The sequence below is a fragment of the Haliaeetus leucocephalus genome, unplaced genomic scaffold (genome assembly GCF_000737465.1).
Source record: "Haliaeetus leucocephalus isolate CR32 unplaced genomic scaffold, Haliaeetus_leucocephalus-4.0 Scaffold140, whole genome shotgun sequence".
NCBI classification, from domain to species: Eukaryota; Metazoa; Chordata; class Aves; order Accipitriformes; family Accipitridae; genus Haliaeetus; species Haliaeetus leucocephalus.
This window is the reverse complement of record NW_010972576.1, coordinates 15485837-15494615: the sequence shown is the minus strand read 5'-3', so window position 1 is coordinate 15494615 and position 8779 is coordinate 15485837.

Genomic DNA, 8779 nt, shown 5'->3' with positions numbered 1-8779 from the left:
GGCCTCGGTTCGGGCCGGGGAGGGCTGCGGTAGGCCGCGCGGGCCCCGCGCACCGCGGGGAAGCGCTCGCATGACCCGCTCCGTGACGGGAACGGCCTGCGCGGCAGGGACAAGCGGCCCGCACCGGCCCGGCCCGGCCCGCTTCGTCTGTGGGTGACGGGGCTCGCATGCCCTGTCTGTGACCCTGCACCGCCACGTACATACGCTGTACGTACACCTTCCATCGTTTTGCCTAGTTGAGGCTTTTCTGCCTGTACAGATAACATTTGCTGTCTGTATCTTAGGGATAGGTGGACCCTGGCACACACGGAGGGAATGTGTGTGCTCTGCACGGGGGGGAAAAGGCCTCACGAGGTGAGGTGAGAAGTGACAACTTTCCCTCTGTAATTATTCTATCTACAGGCAGAAAAGCCTCGGTGAGGCGGGGTGAGCTGAGGCAAGGCTTTCCTTCCTGTGTGAGGAGTGCACACTGTGTGTTCTCTCTCTCTGTAGTGGTATGTACTATCTATATAGACAGAAAGGCCTTGACAAAGAAGGGCAAGGCTTTTCAGTCTTTGTACAGAATATATACTGTATATTCTCTAAACAGAAAGGATAGTGTTGGCGAGCCTCCTCTGTTGGCTACTATTGGCAAAGGATCTCCAAACGCTTTAGCACTTCCCACAGTCAATCACATACTAAACCGTATTCATTTTGACTGTACCACCGATCTGTCGTCTGTCATTCACTCAGACGCTCTTCAAGACCGAATTCATTGCTCAGGTTCTTTTATTAGGTACAGAAATCAAAAGCACAGTAACGTACACCGGTGCTTGTATTGTCAAGACCAAGTCCAACAACACTGAGTCACCTTTACATGTTACATATATTTGACCACTTCCTTCCCTGTTTGTATGCTGTTTTTCCTACTGGTTATTATGCATGTCTGTAATTAAATACTTTAATACTTTTTTCATTACTTTGTATGCTAAGCATATGGTCCAGCTCTGACTGTTACTGTTGTTATGAAGCATGCAGAACATCTTTAAATATTGGAGGAACTGGCTGTATTTTAAAGTTTCTCAGCCTTTGCACTCCATCAAACTATGCAGAGCCATCTTGCACAGGCCTCCGTTAGTCCTTTGAGAGACTGTAGATCCATATCTGAAAGAAATAGTTTCTTCTCCATGTCCTAATAAGCTAGGGCAAGAAATAATGGGCTCAAAATGCAACAAAGTTCAGGTGAGCTATAAAGAAACGTTATGTTAAGATACTAAAGGACTAAGTGACATGGGAACAGTGCAGCATTGCCATAACTGCAGGGCTCTTAACCAGGGTTACACAAACATGTTGAGAGTGAGATTGTCATCCAGCTTTGGTGCAAGTGACCTCTTGGAGTTCCTCCCAGGGCTATATTGTTGTGATAGGGTTAACGAATTCTGCTTTTAAAGCTGTTCTTCCTTCTTTGCAACCCATCCTCCATCCCACACAAAGTACTTGTGTGAAATGAATGCATGACAGCAAAATAATTCAGAAATATGGACGATCAGTTGGTTTGTCTTTTCATTCTCTGTGCTGTTTTAGAAGGTGTGTAACTGCTTCCTTGTACCACGACTACATTTTGTCACAACATGATACACATGTGAATCTGTGTTTTGACACAGGTTTTTCCTTTCCAAAGTCTTGTTTCTCTAAATCCTTGTACTGTGAGACTATAAATATGTCCTATATCACACAATCTGTGAAAATTACACATCAATTTATGATCAAGCACAAGGGGATATATATCATTGTGCTAAAAGCAAGAAGAGGCAACTGGGAATTTTCCCATTGTTTTGAATGCTTTTACAAAACCTTCTACATGGCTTAATTAATTATTTTCTGCAAGCAACAATTACACTGTGGTTAAACCCATTCATTCCTAGGAAATCCAGATGTTTCGGCAGCTAGAACACAGGTCCCTAATGGAAATCCACCGTAAACTCAAATCCATTAATTTTGTTTTCCTCATTTATAATGAATCTGAATGCATTAGCAAGAAATGAGTATTAATGTCTGCTGTTTATGTTATCATGCAGCAAATAACACATGAGCTGGCTCACCTGGGGCATTGCTTCCACTTAGTCTGTAACAAGCTTACTGGACTAACAAATTCTTTGGCCAGTTGGTGAGGCTTAATCACTTTATTTTTACTTTTGGTGCAGGAAATTTTGCAATGACAGAAAAAGGTCCCTCTGTCATTTGGGTTTGGGGGAGCAAAACATGAAAGTGAATCTCATTAACTGTAATCTGATAAAAGGGACACTAAATGTCCAAACCTAGAGAGCAAAAGTTATTTTTGCAAGGAGGAAAATCTGGGAAGAAAATCATCACAAACTGAGTTAGAAATAATTTTGAGCTTTAACATAACTAAGCCAAGTCTCTTCCATGTTGCCATACATTTCAGAAAGAGAATGCCAAAATTAGGTGCTTTATAATCTCCATCAACAAAATATAGCTGTGGGTCACCCTATCTCACTAATAAATTTCTAATTATTCTCCTGCTTTTCTTACAGGAAGTGGGCCACTTCAGTGCAAAGTAATAAAGCTTCACATTTTCAGAATCAGAAGTCCCAAATTGTGTTAACATCACTGTATTTGGGTAAGTTGCCTGTAGTCACTGTAGTGCGATTGCTTTCCAGAATGAGAAAGGCAAATCAAGACTCTTGATGTCACTATAAAGTGTGCCTTGGCTTGGGTCACCTCTGCATCTGACTGAAGGATAAATCCCTGCATCCACTGGGTGAGATCTGTATGATACTTCATTTGTAGCTGGCTAATTAGTAGAAGAGGCCCCAGGGTAGTCATGCTCCACTTTAAATAAAAATCTTTCAAAGATCTAAAACCTACCAGAGAAAGAGAAATCAGTTGTGATGCAGCTCAGCTTTCTTACACATGTACAGATTTACTTTCCATGTAGTTTATCTTATTTTTTATCCAGGTAACTCCAGAGGAGTTCTGTGTCTCAGCAATGAGCGGGGCTACCGTTTGACTGCCTGAAGAACTTGACATGTATTCAAGTTGGGTACGCAAGACTGAACTGTGCTAATTTTTGTGGGTTTTTTTTCTTTCCCTTTCTTTTCTTCTGGGGTATTTATACCTGTATTGGAAAGGCTCAGAAAGCAGCAGGATCTGCCTGGCTGCGGTTTCACCAGTCCTAAGGAAAACCTTATGCATGCACATTCTATACGGACATCATCTTTACCAGTCCCTGTGCAGATTATAGGATAAAGGGGACTGTCACTGCCACTACCAACCTAATGGTGGCAATCCAGCCACCTTTGACTACCTTGGCATCAACAACAGTCTAATTGTCATCATCCTAGCATGGCTGTAAGTGATGTAAGAGACCAAAGTGATAAGCAGTGCTAACTGCTACAGCTGATAGTTGCTGGATGCAGCTAATCATTATGACCTCTGGGTCTGAGACTTGAAGTCAGAGTAGTTGTTCCATTCTGTAACCCCTAACTATGAGTGTGATCCCTATTCACAGTGTAGTCTATAATTTCTGTGATACCTCTTCAAATCTGGAAATATGACATAAATTCTTACTTAAACTGATAACTCCTGATTGGCAATTATGTCTGGTAAGCCTCCTGAGTATGCGGTGTAGATAAACATATATATCTATATTTAGGCTTGTAATACTCCTGGGTGGTTTCATCAGCTGCAAACTTCAGTCTACGGCATTAGTACTTAGAAATCACCAGGCAAGCTATGACTCAGGAAGAACGTCAGCTGTATCCAGAGATCTAAATATTTTCATGAAATTGTCTTCAAAGGGAAACTAGCCACAAGCTTTCGTCTGACCTTGGAGGACAGCTAAACAAAAGTGAGAGAGTCTGGGGTTTTTTTGCAGCTGGTGTGCCACATCCCAACTGTAGAAGCGTAGCAATGCCGTGATCCAAACAGGCCTAGCTTAAGCTCATGAAACCTTTTCAGTTTTCAGCTATTAAAGTTTTATGTTTTTCCAGTAATTTTTATAAGACCTGTAAAACTAATAAACCCCTGAAAGATCTATTACTCTCTGGCAGTTTGATATTTTATAGGTTTTCCATTAAGATGGAGCAATGACTCATCTAAACCACTGGAGCTCCCTTCTTCCTCCTGTGGCTCCAGATGTGCCGCTTGCCGCCAAAGCAAAGCTTGCCATTACTTCTAAAAGAGAAATGTGCTGCAAACATGGGAACTTGTGTCCAAAAATAGTTTCTCAGTTTTTCTGGATGTCTACGTCACTGGTCCCCATTGTATCTTGGGCGGTAAGAAACCACAGACCCAAACCAAAAGACACAGTTCCTCCCCTATATTATATGACTGTGCAGGCTCCACTATGTGTGTTCACCATAGGTCCTGAGGAGCTCAGTCACATGGTAATACCCTTGGCTTCAAAGGGTTTCTCATACGAATGATGGCAATGAGATAGGCTCATGTGAACTGTAGATCAAACCATCCAAAACTAAAATAAAAGATAATTAAACCATTGAAGCGCAATTAAAACTTGAAAGTACCATGCTGTGGATTAGCAGCTTAATGCTGTAAACCTCAAGGACTTTGCAGTAACACTTTAGAAACTCTGGGTTTCTGTGTACATTTGAAACAAAATAAGAAGCTGAAATTGCCTCTATCCTTATCTGAAGAGACTGCTGCCCTCTGAAACTAGTTGAAAAACTCCTCTCACAAGATGTTTTGGCAATATTTGGGAAGGTTGTCACGCTAATTAAATATTATGGACACTGGCTGACCAGGGCCAGATTATGCACTGACTGCCTTGCCCTCTTCAGTATGACTAACTCTGGAGGAGGCACATGAAGCTCCATGCTGATAGGAAAAACATTACTCAAAGGCATCACATAAAGTGACATATTCTCCCTTCATAGCCCTATAGTCGTAGTACCCCATCAAGTACTACTTATTTAAGGTCAGATTTTTTTCCTGAGTAGTAGTGCATTGTTTTGAGCTGAGGGAACCTGGAGAGTGCATTTTGTTGTGCAGAAGAATAAATAAATCTAATTAATAAAAAGCTTACAGATTGATTCATATAACATTATATGCATGAAAAGAAGTAAACAGTAATGCTCAGTTTCATTTCCAAGCACAAGCTAAGTAGCAGCATTCATGGAGAAAGACATGTTTGTTTAAAATCTTTTCAGACATATAAACCATCCATCTAAAATATCCTTTTGTGCTTATAGTTGTTCTGAGAGCCTTACCAGTCTCAATCTTACTTTGAGCTTTTTAAACTGTGGCTTTTTACCTATCTGTAGCATCTTCCCAGCAGTTGCCTCCTATTTTAATTTCATTCTTCATAGTGGGTGAAATTTACCTTTTCTTTTTACACCACTGACTTCTGTTGAAATGAGTGGTGGCACTGTAACTTCAAATTCACCTAAAGAGGAAGCAGTGGAGTGAGCACCTCTGTTTAGCATGATTTTTGCTAAGACTGCAACATTTACTATCCCACGACATCGAATTATAAAAATAACAATAAAAGTCAGTGACTTCCTTTGAGCAATAAAGTGCCTACATCAAATATTTTTCTAACATAGAATGTAAATTTTCATATGCAAGGTTCTTACTTTTGGTGTGATGCTTTTGTTTGAAAAAGAAGTGAAAATAGGTCTCTGCCATCTTCTCTTTTAAGAGCAGCTTGTGATGTGTGGTTTCACATTGTACTGGAAATAGTCCAGATGCAGATCACACCTGCAAAGACAAAGGGGAAATGTTTTGTTTACAAAAGAACAAGTAGCACAATCTGTGGCATTATTTCATGAGGCGAACTATTTTTCTGTAGATGCTTGCTATGACTTGGGACAACCAGACACAGCTGCTTCTTAGCCCATAGCCAGAGGCATCTCTGGTTTTTCTCCTCCTTTGACCTCCACCTCATTGCTTTCATTGTAACTGAGATCCCAGTTTGGGATCAGTTCTAGAAGTAGATGAACATTTGCTGACAGATTATTTACCGCCTGCAAAGATAGCAGATCTGGCCTGACACCATTTGGAAATGTGATTGAATATTTTCGGTTTCAAAAGTGCTTTCTTTAGCACTTTTGACTGCTGTAGAATGCAAAATAAGGAAGGGTGACGAAAGGACTGGTAGCACCTGAAATGCAACTAAATGATTCATATTGGGTTCGGCCCCCATCACCCTTCTTTTTCTCCTTGATGTCAAAAAGCCTTTTGTTTTCATATCAGGCTGATCCAAAAGATCTGTTTATTTATTTTCATTTTGGCCAGAAGATCAAACCAGCCATTTTCTTGTATTCCTTTTTGTATGTAAACAAGTCTTCTGCTTCAGATACATGTGCCCAAAGTTAATCATGTGTTTAAGTGCCTTCTAGATTAAGGATGTTAAGCATATGTCTGAGTGTGTTCCTGTGTAGTTTCCGAGTGCAAAATACTGCCAGAAAAATCAACTGGACAAGCCTCATTCCCCCAGTTTGCTTGTTCCGAAGAGTGGGGATTATGTTTATAGGAGATAAATTAACCCAACATGATCTGAGGTCTCTGAAACTGAGGGGAGCGCTCCCACGTTCACCCCTGAGAGTCTGGAGCTGTTCAGGAAGCAACTAGCGCTGTCATGCAACAGTGTTTTTCCTTTCCAGCTATTTTCTTTCCAGCTCTAGGCTAGACTTGAACAGGGCAATTGGGGTTAAACTTAGCCTTCCTGTTCAAAATTTCATGCTGTTAACTTCCTATAGCTGTGACGACTTCTGTTGCTCTTTTTGCTCAGTGTTTGCTTTTTATACACCGGGGTTGTGTCACAGGACCAAAACCTTTATGTACATGCGGGGTGGAGAAAGCAGAGAAATGAGGGACCTCTTTTCCCATCTCCTTGGAGACCTGTGAGCAGCTGAGAAGCCTGTGCTCAAAGATTTTATTTTACTGTTCCCCAAGTAAATGCATTCATGAAGAGACCTGGTCAAGCACAGAGGGGACCATAAATAAATTGCCCCCTGAGAATAGCCACAGGCATTCACATTTCCCAGCTGCAGGAGCCGTAACCAAGAAGCATTCTGCTAGTTTTGGACATGAATCTATCCCCAGGATTCCCATTTAATGTGCTGAGGTCATTAGTTCTTAAGGATTTCAATTAGAAAAAGCACTGATTTTCAACAAATAGCAGGGAATAATACTGAATATTTTTAAAAATCATTAATTTTTAAAAATTTGATCATTTGTTTTCAGAATTTAAAAGAATAATGTGGGATTTCCTTAATTTTTTTTTTTCTTCCATTAGCATATAGCATGTCAGAAGGAGCGTACAATAGGGCAGCATTACTGGCAATCAAATAACAGGAGAATCAGTATGATGTCCCATATTTTAAATAATATTTGAACTGAAGCACCATCGCTGGTGATGCTGGTTACTAATAGTATGTAGGGGCTTTTACTTGCCTAGTTCGACAGGTTGCACAATAGTTTAGAGAAAACTGATTGCTCTGCAATCTCTCCAGCAGCTTCCTCCCACCTCATAAAGCCTCCAGAGATAATCCTGCTCTCTTTGTGCTGCAGTGCTTTCTTTGAGTTTTGAGGAAAAAAAAAGAGAATCAGTTTAGATTTAGATGGGATTTTCCTACCTGGGAGAATATAATACAGTTAAAAGAGGAGTTTTGGTGGGGAGAGGGGTGGAGGGGATGAAGAGGAGAGTGCTGCAGGTCCTCGGCTTCAAGATCACATCAATGCTTAACACTTTTCTAATTCTTACTTCAGAGTGAAGAGATATGCAGCTATTTTCAGGATTTTTTTTAATTCTACCTATTAAGGAGCACCAGCATCCAGTCCTCTTGAAGATTTCATCCCCTGGTTCTTCAAGTGTACTTAGTCTTTCCGGGTGCAATGAAAATAGCATTTTCTCTGCCTTTTCTACTTCACAGTGGAAACAGTCTACATTTTCCCCCCAAATACTGTTCATCTGCTAAGCCTTTCTATATTAATCCAGCAAAAAAGCTACCTTTAAATGTAAATGGTGAATTGTTTGAGGTTCACATATCTGGCTCTGATTGTCTGGCCAATGACTCTAAACTGTGTTGTTTTTCCAGGCTGTGAGACCCTTGAGACAGGGCCTGTGTCTCCCTCCAGGTATTGTAAATGTCAGTCACACAGAGAGTGCTCAATAAATAAATAATGCTGCTTTTGTTAGTGCTGTATGATGTTTCCCTTGCCAGAGAAATTATAGCGGAGCAAAGATCAAACCCCATATGAAACAAAAAAAAGAAGTACTCTGATTTATCTATGCACAGGACAGGAAAACATGTAAGAGCGCAGTCCTGCACAAATTCAATGTGACTTCTTTTCTTCTTTTTTTCTGCTGGAGATTGAACAGTTGGTCTGTTTTAACGTTCTTTAGCAGCCTTCAGAGAAGATGATACTGAAGCTCCAAACAGTTGCGGACTGGGGTAACGCAAGCACGGTTATAATGACCAGGATTAGGAATGAATTCAGTAGGCAAGTTTCCTTCCAAATAATGGACTTGACTTGATTCAGGAAAGTCCCGAAACATGTGCCTGACATTTAATCTTGACTTCAAGAGGTAAGTGGGTGCTTAAGCTGTCCTGAATAGCAGCCGTCTCTCGAATATGGGGGTTTTGTGCTGCGCCCAGCAGTGGCAATGGCCAAAGGGAATGCAGTGGGTATCCAGCGGCTCAGAGGATTATGCCCATCCTGTGAGTGTTGAAAACACTGTACTTGGTTCTGTGCACACTGATGAACCCAGCTCCAGCCTGCTAGCTACAGATTAGAGTTGAAATGTTAACAGCAT